At 39.6% G+C, this 13,108-nt stretch overlaps 1 protein-coding gene across 1 annotated transcript in view; it reads right to left on the bottom strand.

The window, feature by feature from the left end:
• Positions 1 to 13,108, bottom strand: part of PRDM5 (PR/SET domain 5) — a 357,820-nt gene that overhangs the window by 331,945 nt on the left and 12,767 nt on the right. The window lies entirely within an intron of this gene.

The following is a 13,108-nucleotide window of genomic DNA, read 5'->3' as shown; positions in this document are numbered from 1 at the left end:
TATCATGCTGTATACCCAATAGAGTTTTGAGCATGTTAAGTAATTAAAGCCTGGTGTCCACATAAGAGGGACTTCCCAGGTGGCCCTAGTGGTAAAGAACCCGCCTGCCAATGCAGGAGACTTAAGGGATATGGGTTTGATCCCTGGGTTGGGACGATCTCCTGGAGGAGGGCATGGCAGTCCTCTCCAGTATTCTCACCTGGAGAATCCCATGGACAGAGGAGCCTGGTGGGCTACAGGCCATAGAGTCGCACAGAGTTGGACATGACTGAAGCAACATAGCACACTCAGGGCACATGTCCACATAAGATACGGTCTCTTAATATGGCACAGGTTACCAGAAAAGGAGAGGGTCAATTATTGACCCCCTGCATTGGTTGGTAAATTTCACGAGTGGAATTAAATAGGTCCTACAAAGCTGGCTGGAGAATAATAATAATAATAGACTATGACAGCCAAAATGGTCAATCCAATACTTATTCTCAATCTGGTGAAGTCAGTGCCATGGAAATGGCTGTATAGATTTCAGGAGAATTATTTTGTTGTGCTGTGGTCCATGTCTAATTTCCTAAGGCTGAAGATTGGCTTAATAATGTGAGGAAACTTCAAGTACCTAAAAAAACCACTGAGAGGAAATATTCTTTCTGATACTGCAAACTAATAGTTATTAAATATTTGTCAGTAGGATCATATGGGAGAATAACAGATCCAGTAATCCTTTAGAGTCTCTCTACTTTGCTGACAGAGAAAAGGTATGGGAGGCCAAACTTCTGAAAATAATGTGTATATGTAAAAACATATTGATAAACTATTTGGGGGCAATTCTAGGGTTTTCCAGAGTACAAAAGCAAATAAGACTAACAATAAAGAAAGGATAAATAGGAGAGCAATCCTATCAGAAGGATAATCTTGCTGCATACTCTAAGATGGGAACAATCTACTTTGTCTTATCATCAGCTTGATCTAAAGATCCTGGGCTAACAATCTTGTTATGATTACCTTCAATCTTCTGGATTCTGAAGAATCCTTGGTTTAAAGTGTCCTGATGGAATGGATGTCCAGAGGTCCAGGGAAGATGATTTGTGTTTTTTAAATTAGAAATCAGAAATCCAAGGGTTCCTAGGAGCTTACCATGGTACTATTGTTAACAATATCTGATAAGGTAATTTTAATCAAAATTTGAGGGCCATCTCCTGCTAGAAGACTAAATCTCTGGGTTTTAAATCATTCAGAGGCTAGTTAGTAGGATGGGGAATAATATATGGAAGCTGCTTATACTTGCTGATATTAGGACTGGGTATGTGAAGTGACCGACAAGGGATTAACCTCCAAAATATACAAACAGCTCAAAACAGCTAAAAAAAAGCAGACAATGCAATCACAAAACAGGTTGAAGATCTAAATAGATGTTTCTCCAAAGAAGACATACAAATGGCCAAAAAGCATATGAAAAGATGCTCAACATCACTAATTATCAGAGAAATGCAAACTGCAATAATATGTCACCTTATACTAGTCAGAATGGTCATCAACAAGAAATATACAAACAGTAAATGCTGGAAAGAGGGTGGAGAAGAGGGAATCCTCCTTCTGTGTTGGTGGGAATGTAAACTGCTAGAGTCACTGTCAGAGAAGGCAATGGCACCCCACTCCAGTACTCTTGCCTGGCAAATCCCATGGACGGAGGCTTCTGGTAGGCTGCAGTCCATGGGGTTGCTAGGAGTCGGACACGACTGAGAGACTTCACTTTCACTTTTCCCTTTCATGCATTGGAGAAGGAAGTGGCAACCCACTCCAGTGTTCTTGCCTGGAGAATCCCAGTGACGGGGGAGCCTGGTGGGCTGCTATCTCTGGGGTCTCACAGAGTTGGACACAACTGAAGTGACTTAGCAGCAGCAGCAGCAGAGTCACTACGGAGAACAGTATGAAGGTTACTAAAAAAACTATAAATAGAGTTACCATATGATCCTGAAATCTCACTCCTGAGCAAAAATCTAGCGAAAACCATAATTTGAAATGATACGTGCACCGCAGTGTTCGTTACAGCACTATTTACAATAGCCAGGTCATGGAAGCAACCTAAATGCTCACCAATAAGGGAATGGATCAAGAAGACATGGTACGTATAAGCAATGAAATAGTACCCAGACATACAAATAATGCAATAATGCCATTTGCAACAACATGGATGAACCTAGAGAAATTATCGTACTAAAATGAAGTCAATCAGACAAAGACAAATATCATATGATACCGCTTATAAGTGGAATCTAAACAAACAAACAAACAAACAATGGTACAGATGGATGTATTTACAAGATAGAAATAGAATCACAGATGTAGAAAACAAACTTATGGTTACCAGCAGAGAAACTGGAGTGGGAGGAAGAGAGGGAGGGAAAAATTTGGAGATCTGGATTGATATATAAGCACTATTATATATGAAATGGGCTTCCCAAGTGGCGCTGGTGGTAAAGAGTCCACTTGCCATTGCAGGAGACATAAGAGACAGGGGTTTGAGTCCTAGGTCAGGAAGATCCCCTGGAGGAGGGCACGGCAACCCACTCCAGTATTCTTGCCTGGAGAATCCCGTGGACAGAGGAGCCTGCTGGGCTATAGTCCATGGGGTCACAAAGAGTCTGACACGACTGAAGAGACTTGGCACACATGCATTTGTAAAATAGATAACTAATAAGGACCTACTGAATAGTACCGGGAATTGTTCTCAACACTATGTAATGATCTATGAGGGATAGGAATCTAAAAAAGCAATACTTGTCAATACAAGTATATGTACATCTGATTCACTTTGCTGTACAGCAGAAACTAACACAAATTTGTAAATTAACTATACTCCAATAAAAATTAAAAAATGAAAAGACTGGATATGTGCAGGAGCCCATGGCAGTGCTGGGCCATATTGGTTTGTAACAAGGATTGGATGTGACATTCCTGCATGCAACAGCCACGTGTTAATGTAAAAATATAAAGCTGAAAGTAATTGATTTCATTGTCATTAAAGCTAATGAAATGTCTTAGGCCAAGGGAAGTTGAATATCTCTGAAATCATTGCTAACCTTAGTCTGAGAACTTCATTTATTTGCTCTACTTTTCTTGAAGATTGAGGGTAAAGTTTTTGTTCATAAAAGCCAAGGCTTTGCAGAGTTTTTTAATAAGAGCCCCAGTGAAATGTGTGTTCTGTCACTGAGAGACGGGTGATATGAATATTTCCACACATTAGAAACAAACAAAAATCAAACTAATTTTTCACTATCATCAAAGCCTTCATTTCCAGCAACAAAAAAACCTGAAAGCATCCTGAGAATTAGCAAACAATGACCAAAACATACTTACTCCCAATTTGTAGAGGTAAAGAGCATTGAAAGTATGCAAAGGAGCTCCAAGGCTCTGACTTTTGTCCCCGTCCCATCTTTACAGTCTTGTCAGGATTACGTTGGTGGCAAGAAAGACATACACTGGAAACATCCTTGGTAACACTCTTAAAATTACCTAGCCAATGATGTTTCAATATCCAGGTCAATTTAGATATGCTGCTATGAGCAAAATAATGAAGCTTCTGACTTGTTTCTAAACTAAGAAGATCATTTTGTATGACCAGAAAACAGTTTTGTGAACACAATTATTTTTAAGTAGTGGGCATTCTGATCTTCCCCAAAGTTTTTCTCTGAATCAGGGGCTTATCTTCAGCAATTAATGATGGGCTTTTTGAATCTCTTTAAGTGGTATAGGTGCAATGATTTTAGTTAATGCTGCTTTTTAACATAGTGATCAGTTAGATCATTATCATGAGATTCTGAAAATTATGCTTTGAATGAGTCTCCACTTTCACTACGGCTAAGTGATTAACTTGTTTACACTTCTATGTGAGTTTCTGAAGAGATCAACTCTTTGATTGGGGAGCATTACCTCATCATGGCCCATCCTGTAAGCTTACCTGCCATTGGAGTAAATATTAATATTTGCTCTTTAAATTCTTGTGACTTGATTGTCTCAGGGGAGAGTGATTAATTCAGCACTTGGCAGATTCAACTCAACAGAAATTCATTCTAATGGTGAATTTTGATTGATGAAATCTAGCCTGTTTAACATGGTTTTTTTCCCCTCAATTTTAGGTACAAACAAATGAAATCAGGATTATCCAAAATAATTTTTAAAAATTCTCCCATAAGATCAAAAAATTAAAATATTATGCTTCCTTGGGCAGAGAGTTGCTGGGTTTGAGGTACTATATCAATGGATAGAGGTATTTATAATGGCCACATGTGTCCACTGTGCAAGAAATCCATACATCTTTTTATTGTTCTTCTGATGTTCTGAGTATCCAATTTCCGTATGGGAAGGTGGGGGGAGGTTCCCCATACCTCCAAAGAGAAATTCTCAGGCACCAGCAGGGAGTCCAAGGATTCATCTCAATTCTGACACTATCTACTTGGAGATAGCATCAGACTCCACAGGTTGAGTGCTGAGTCCTACAAGGCTGCTCCGCTGCATCCCATTATAAGACTTCAGCCGCTGGTCACAAGCCCAGGTTGTGACCCGCGCACTTCTGACCAAATGACTGTAAATCAGAGTCCTTAAGACTCCACCCTTGGGTTTGAATAATTTGCTGCAGAGGCTCACAGAACTCAGGGAAACATTTTATTTACTAGATTACTGGTTTCTTATAAACCAGTATGTAACTCAGGAACAGCTAGATGGAAGAGATGCTTAAGACAGGTGTGAGAAAGGGCGTGGAGCCCCCCTGCCTTCTCTGAGCCACTCTCCCAGCACTTCCGTGTGTTTATCAACCGAGAAGTGCTTCACACCCTGACCTTTTGGGTTTTTACGGAGGCTTCTCTACATAGGCATAATTGATTATACCTTTAGCCTTGCTCCCCTCCCAGAGGTCAGGTGGTGGAACTGAAAGTTCCAACCCTCTAATCACATTGTTGGTTCTCTTGGCAACCAGTCCCTGTCCTTAGATGCTTTCCAAAAGTCACATCATTCACAAAACAAGACACTTCAATCACTCTCAACACTTAGGAAAGTCCAGAGGTTTTGGGAGCTGTGAGCTAAGATCTGTGGATGAAGACCAAATATATGAGAGGTATACTTTGGTCATCTAAATAATCAAGTATAAATTCTTATAAATCACAATATCACAACTAGTTTCCTATTGTAAACATTGGGCTTTTTCTGGTCTTTTGTTACTAAGTAGTAAAGTCTGAATTACCTTGACTATTCCACATGTGTCCCAGTTGAACTAAGAGTGGATATGGCTTCAGAAATTGCTGGAGCAGGGCAAAAAAAACTGCTGGCAGAGCCTGCTTCTTGGCCTGGGCCCAGCTCTCCTTCTTTCTCTCTTCTTTAGTCTTGAGCTGGCTTTTTCCACATTGCCTGGTGTGGGCTCTGCAGTCAGACTCCACAAGCTTAAATCTTGGATCTACCCCTTACTGGGTTGTGTGATTTGTGGACGTTCCTACATGCTTTATATTTCAGTTGCCTCATTTTGAAAATGAGGGTAAACATAATTATTATTTTATAGGTTTATTTGGGTGAATTAAATGAGATTATACATGCAATTTACTAATGCATGTTTACCAGAATTCCTGGAATATAGTAAGCACAGAATAAATAATATCTTGATTATTATTGTTGTTTTTCTAAATAATTGCTGAACCAATCACCATGACTAGGGTTAATTGCTCTTGAAAGAGAAAAATAAGCCCATCTCAACTATATGGGTTGAGAATGGTAGTTTCTCAAAAAGTATGCATGAAAGAATAAAAATTTCATGTATGTATATATGTGTGTATGTACATATACATAAACATACAGGCTTCCCTGGTGCCCTGGTGGCTCAGTGGTAAAGAATCCACCTGTCAGTACAAGAAACGCAGGAGATATGGGCTCAATGTCTTTGGGGGAAAGATCCCCTGGAGAAGGAATTGGCAATTCATTCCAGTATTCTTGCCTGGGAAATCCCAACAGGACAGAGGAGTCTGGCAGATTACAGTCCATGGGGGTGCAAAAGAGTCGGACACAACTTGGCAGCTAAAACAACTAAAAACATACGCATACATACACATATATGTCTAATACACCCTGTCATAATCACAGAGTACAACGTAAAGTTAAAATATGAATGAAGATGCAATGAGAAAAAAAGCCATTGATAAGAAATGTACTAGTGATTGTCTTTGAATGGTTGAATATTGGCATCTTTTCTCAATTCTTCTGTTTTAAACACTGTCATCTGTATATCACCTTTATATTAATAAAGTCGCCAATAGTACATTCAATAAAATCTTGTTGGCTGCCTACTAGCTGGGCACTCATTTGGGCTTTAGGGAAAGAGAAGTAAGCAAGAGACAAAAAATCTCTCTGTCCTGAGGGGCTCATATTCTAAGGACAAGAGCACTCTACTGAAAATTAAGAGAAGTAGAACTGGATTTGATAATAGACCTCTCAGCACAATCTTAACACTTCTCCTTTCAGCTGCGTGCCCTCCTGAGAGTCACCGAATGTCTCTGAGCCTTACTATGCTGACCTAAGGGGAGGGGTCAAAGTCCTATGTGGAAAAGGGACCGTGACAACTGAGTAAAATATTGATGTGACTGCTCTGAAGTGTGACTCATCGTACAAATATATAAGGTGTTATTATTGTGGACTTTTCTAGGTTAAGAATAATATTATCAAGTTATTTTTACGACAAATTGTGTCTATAGGAAGTACTGAATGATACAATATTTGCTTAATAGGGTGAAGTGCTGTATGAATGAAGCATTGTGTCTCAAGTTTTATGCAATGAAGAGATTGGACACTGAAACGTCCAAGACTTCTTTTACTGCTTCAAATTGAAAATATGAAAGAGCATTTGGATAATGCTCATAGTGGAAGTTTTTATTATCCAGGAAAGATATCTGATTCCAATCTTGAAAAGAATTCCCTAAATTTTGCCTAATTTGCTAAAAATTCTATTCAAGTTAAATGGTAATAAGATTCCCTTGACTTAAACATTGTTGAATACATAAAATGTTGCTTTTTTGTTCTGCTTTTTCATTTTCACCAAATATTTCTTTTAGTGATCTCAGGCAAGTACAGAGTTCATGGACTTACATTATGAATCACAGAATTTTATTTTATTATTCAAAGGAACCCCTCCTTTTACACTGAGGAGGTGAAGCTCCTGAAAAAGGAGGTGACTTCCACTCGCAGTCAGTGAGGTTTCCACCTGGGCAGAGCCCCTTGGCTTTTGATTCCCAGTTCAGGACTGGCAGCTTAGATGTTGATCCAGTATAGCCTGGCTTCTGAACCGTTTATACCCTTCTATAAGTTTCCCATGATTCATGACCAGTGGTATAGGAAATGAAAACTTAACAGTTACTGTTAGGTAACATTAGTGTTCCCCCCCTTTCATTGAAATGTTAATACTTCTGGGGTTGAAGTTTTTAAGAATTTTCCTAGTAGAACTTGTTCCTTCTCTTTTTCTTGGTCCAAGTTGTATTAATTGTCACTCCACTGCTTCCCTTCTAACAATCCTGCCCTGACATTCAAGAGCAGAGCAATAAAACATCTCACCCTCCACTCTCCTTTTAGGTTAGATTTATATCTTCATTTAGAAGGAAATTAAAGGATATCTTTTGTACTATAAACTTTTATACTTACTTCTAAAGCAGCCCATGCCATTAGCTTATCACTAAGATTCTGGTTTGGCCCACTACTGTTATTTGAAGTCCCTCAAATCTATATCTTAGAGACAGGAAAAAACAAACAAAGCAAATAACAAAACCTTCCAGTCTCACTCCTGACTGTTTACAATGGTGTGAGAGCCTGCCCCTGGCCTGCTTCAGGCTCTCACTCAAACCCCTGTAGCATGGGAGACTCAGAGCCCTGGGCTGGCTTCATCTTGTTCTTGCTCTGCAAGCCCTCTGCATTACTTCCCACGTGACCAAAATCCTCAGCAGCATCCTCTCTGAGGAGCCCATCCTTCTCCTGCTGTGTTGCTTGTGGCTTGTTCTTACTTGGAAGGATGGGAAATGTAGAGTTCCCCTTTCTGCACCGGCGCTGGCACTCATCAGGCCTCGCTGCCTTTAGTTTTGGCAAGCAATGCTTTGGGTTTCATCCAGAGGCCTGCAAATCAACCAGTACCTTGTAAGTTTCACACAGTTGTTATTAGTGATTATTACTCCTCAGACCCTCAATAAGTAAGAGCGGGTCAGAATTGTTTACCAAAAGAGACATTGATGAGACATGAAAGTCTAAAATAGAAAATTGATTTATAGGCCAATATCTCATTTTAATGTTTCAGTGAAAAGGAAATGGCAACCCACTCCAGTATTCTTGCCTGGAGAGTCCCAGGGACAGAGGAGCCTAGTGGGCTGCCGTCTATGGGGTCGCACAGAGTCGGACACGACAGAAGCGACTTAGCAGCAGCAGCATATGCTATTTCTGAATTCATGCTCCACATATTTTTAATGATCAATGTTATTGTGAATTGGAAGCATGGAGGGGAGTAGAGGTCTATCCTCCTGACCATCAAATTTACCATTGAAATCTGAAATTTATCTTTGCATGAAGTTTTGATTATTGAAAATACTTTTGAGAAATAATTATGACTATCAGGTCAAAGTTTGCTAATTTTGAAATTGTGCCAATGAATGCAGGAGCCAAACAAAGGAATACTGTAGAATTGTGGAATATTGTAGAATGGCCTCTGTAACTTGCTGTCTGATCCTGGGCAACCTGCTTCATCGTTCTAAGACTGTCTCATTAGCTTTAAACTTAGGGCGGTTGGATTAGCTGAGAGCTCTTCCAGGATTAATTATCTATAGTGTTCTCTTTCTGTGGTTTTATGACTTGCTAGAAATTACTTGGTGTGGAGGGATGAGAGTGTTTCCACCATGTTTCTGTGTTGTTGACAGGATATATTGTTCATTTCTCATCATTTGAGCCCATCTGCTTCATAACATTGCAGATTTACAGCTCTTGTTTCAAGGCACCCACATTATCTATATTATAAATGTGGAAGATCACAGAATGTTTTTAATAAGTGATGACTGAAATAGCAGGACCATTGCATAAGCTTCTTAGAACAGGCATGTGCTAAAGAAATTAATCACAGGAGCTCAAGTCATGACATTAAGCAGACCCAGAAGAGGGGCATTTACCTTTTATTTGCAAATAGTCATTTTTAGTTGGCTCTTGGTAGAGTATAATGTTTGGACAATATATTTAAATGGCAAAGTTTGCCAGATCCTGATGCATAGGTTATTACTAACATACTTTTTCTTCTTTTATCAAAGTAAAACATTTTCTATGGTTATTTTGTGATATAGGCACTGGGAAGTCATTGAATTTTCATAGCTGCAAAATGCATGCACTTTTTAAGACTATATTATAGCTGTGTTTGCAGCAGGGGGAGGGGGGCTTCATTCTGGTTTAAAAGTATGTAAAGGCAGTGTAAGAGGAAACTTTAGTAAAACTAATGTCAACAAAAAGAAAAAAATTGAAGGCTAAAGTTTTCTTATCTGAAATCAGGCTAAGTTTCAATGCGATTTCCTCTTTTGATCCTGATGTTTGCAGTGGTGTCAGTAACCTTGAGCTTATTTATGGCTCCTAGGTATAATCTAACTATGTGTGAAAGCCTGGTACCAGGCTTTCCTAATGTCTTGGGGATAAAGGTCAGTCCAGAGCAGAATCACAGGGGGAAGGAGCTATCTTTGTTCTTTTGAGCAATAACACATCTACTAGAGTTAGAAGTGGGCTTCTACAAGAGATAAAAACTTAGAGGTGGCTATATAGGACATGTCGCTTTGCAGCCCCATGGAGTATAGCCTGCCAGGCTCCTCTGTCCATGGAATTCTCCAGGCAAGAATACTGGAGTGGGCTGTCATTCCCTTCTCCAGGGGATCTTTCCCACCCAGGAATCGAGTCTATGCCTCTTGGGTCTCCTGCATCTCCTGCACTGGCAGCAGATTCTTTACCAGTGCGCTATCTGGGAAGGACCTTTTTACAGATAGATATATGCAGGCTTAGTTGTTCAGTTGTGTCCAACTCTGTGACTCCATGGACTGTAGCCTGCCGGGCTCCTCTCTCTATGGGATTCTCCAGACAACAATACTAGAAGGGGTAGCCATTCCCTTCTCCAGGGGATCTTCTCCACCCAGGGATCGAACCCAGATCTCCTGCATTACAGGCGGATTCTTTACTATCTGAGCCATGAGGGAAGCCCTATAGATAGACACAAATAACCTAAATAGGCATTTAAATATGGTATTTGAATTTGGGAAGAGATGACTGACGTAAAAATTAGTAAAAATCAAAGGATTTCAATGGCCCCAAATCAGCAATTTAGAGTTGTACCTTTGGATCTGCAATCAAAGCTAATGTCATAACGAAGGAAATGAAGTCAACAGCGCAGAAGTAGTTTCCACATTCTTGAGTTTCTGGCACTTAGATTCAATACCTACTAGAAAACTCATTTGACTCTTAAAATTTTGACTTAATATTTACAAAGTTTTCTTAAACAATAGTCTTTATCTAAACTTGAATATTAAATATTAAATACAGCTGACATAACACACTTAAAGGGCTTTTTGTTTGGTAGCATCTTTCTTTTATCAGTTGAAAATGATGAAAAGATATTTGCTTGGGTTTCTGAATCTCATTTGCTCTGTTAAAGCACCATCACAGCCAAAAGACCCTAATGAAAGTTTCCCTGTGACAAGCCTAAACAATGACCCAGTAGGAATGAAAAGCCAAACTAATGGGTAATGATGAACAAGGCCAGCTTTCTGCTCTCCCCACATGGATTTTAACCACAGAGAAATCAACAGCTGTGCCAGGGGGAACACAGGAGTGCTGCCCATGCAAAATAACACCTTGGAGTGGAATGAATTTAAAGTAAATGGGCTGGAAATATTGGCTTTCCAAGCAATCAACAACAACACATGAGGGAAAACAGAGCCTTTAATTTGGGTGAGGGTGCTGATCCAGACTTCTCTGCAGCACCTGATTCCGGTGAGTGTGTGTGATCCCAGATTAAATAGGAAATAATCTTTCACATAAACTGCCCGTCACAAATCTGGGAAAGCAGGATAGCATTCAGCCCAGGCTCTCATAAGCCCTGTATACGTTCCCCACTTATGAAGGATATGTTATCTTGATTCTCTGACTTACCATGGGAATGTGATATTATTCTTTATTGTCATTGTTTTTGTACTACTCGACTTATACAGAATATTTTAAATAAAACTTTTCCCCCCTTATTTGAAGAGGACTTATATACTTTTCTCTTTCTGATTCTTTTATATGAAGATTACAGTTGAGCTTGGATAAATTACCTAAATCATGCTCTTATTAATCAGTCCTCTAATGAGCAGTCCAGATTTGTGGATGAGTACCCAAAACACTGTTGTGTCAACTGAGAGTGTCACAGATTTTCTCAGATGGTTTCAATGTAGTAAAATAATACAAAATCCAAAAGAAAAGAGAAAAGTCAGGTTTGAGGACTAAACAGAAAACCTGAGCTTATTTTTTACAGGCATATTTACAGTTGATCCACTTCTTGAATATTCCATCATATATTGCAAAAGGAAAGAGAATCACTCCTGTTGAGGCCTGAAGAACTAAGCACTTTGACTCACCAAACAGTTCATGGCAAGATGTGGCTCTTTACACTCACGCTAGGCCTCCCTTTCTCAGGGACAGAGACCTGACCACACGTGCTGGCAGTGCCCAGTTTCTCAGGGCTTTCTGCTCAGGGAGGCAGCTTTGGGAAGCAAAAAAGGACCTTTGTGTTGGAGTCAGACTTGAGTTCAAGGATCGGCTAAACTGTAATCAGGCAGTTTGCTTAACTAAGCAATTTGTTTGTAGTAGGCTGGAGGAGCTGGCATTGGTACTTAAGGCTGTCTGGCTTTAAGCTCACGTTAATTTGTTTTATTTTCTTTTCAAAGAAGCATGTCTTTGCATGTAGTCAATATAGGTGGGTTTAAATGTGTGTAAGTTTCATTAGAAGGCTCTATTTCCTTCCTGAACCCTTCTCAAGTCTAGCTGCTCCTCACTTCATAACAAGCTGGCCCTGCAATGCCATAGCTCTCGGCTCTGACTGAGTGGTCTATGTCTATGCTCTCTGCTGCTCCCATCTGCTCCCATGACTGAGGTTCTGCAGTATGCACGTCGAGCCCAGGTGAGAAACACGGAGGGGAAGAAATTCTACCTTTTAACCGATATGCAAACAGAATCAGGTTCATAGTCCCCTAATCCTTGAAAAACAAGGCTATGTTGTATCGGTTTTTTCTCCTTTTCTTATTTTATATAACTTTATATCTTAATGATTGAAACTGCTTCTAAAGAATCAAACATCTTTTTCTCCCTTTCCTTGCCAAGCTAAAATACTTGGGATTCAGACAATTTGGGGGCTTCTCTCTGCTGGCTGTACATTGCTACTGCTGGAGTTAAAGGTAACCTCAAGAGGCATCTGCCTCCACTTGGCTGTCAGGAAGAATGGTTTAGTGTTTCCTAGACTAGATTTTCTGGGAAGGCAGTGAACATGTCTGTTTTTTTCCCCTTTTACACCCAATACCCAGCATGGTGCCTAGTGCATGAAGGGCACTTACTAAATATTCATTGAGTAAACAAATTAATAAAAAATACTGCCTTCAGTGTTAGAGTGGTTTATATACTCATTCGTTCATTCAGCAAACATCTAGCAACTTCAAAGACTGGATACATTAATTTAGGTACTTAGGGGTATATTTAGAACTAGAAGACTTGGGCTTATCAGAAAACAATTTTTCAATACAATTTTTCAATTTCATGTGCTGGCAGCATTTGGAGATTTTTCTAAGGTCATGAAACAACATTATTTAATGTACTTTATTTCTAGAATAGCTTTAGATTGACAGAAAAGGTATGAAGATGGTACAGAGGGTTCCTACATACCCCTCACACAAATTCTCTCATTATTAGCATATATATTAGTATGGCACATTTGTTTTAATGAATAAACCAATTGTTGCTGTTTAGTCACTAAGTCATGTCTGACTCTTTTGTGACCCCATGGACTGTAATCCACTAGGCTCTCTGTTCATGGGATTTCCCAGGC

The sequence above is a fragment of the Bubalus kerabau genome, chromosome 7, assembly GCF_029407905.1.
Source record: "Bubalus kerabau isolate K-KA32 ecotype Philippines breed swamp buffalo chromosome 7, PCC_UOA_SB_1v2, whole genome shotgun sequence".
Taxonomy (NCBI): Eukaryota; Metazoa; Chordata; class Mammalia; order Artiodactyla; family Bovidae; genus Bubalus; species Bubalus kerabau.
The sequence above is the reverse complement of the archived record's forward strand: the minus strand, read 5'-3'. Positions and strand labels throughout refer to the sequence as shown.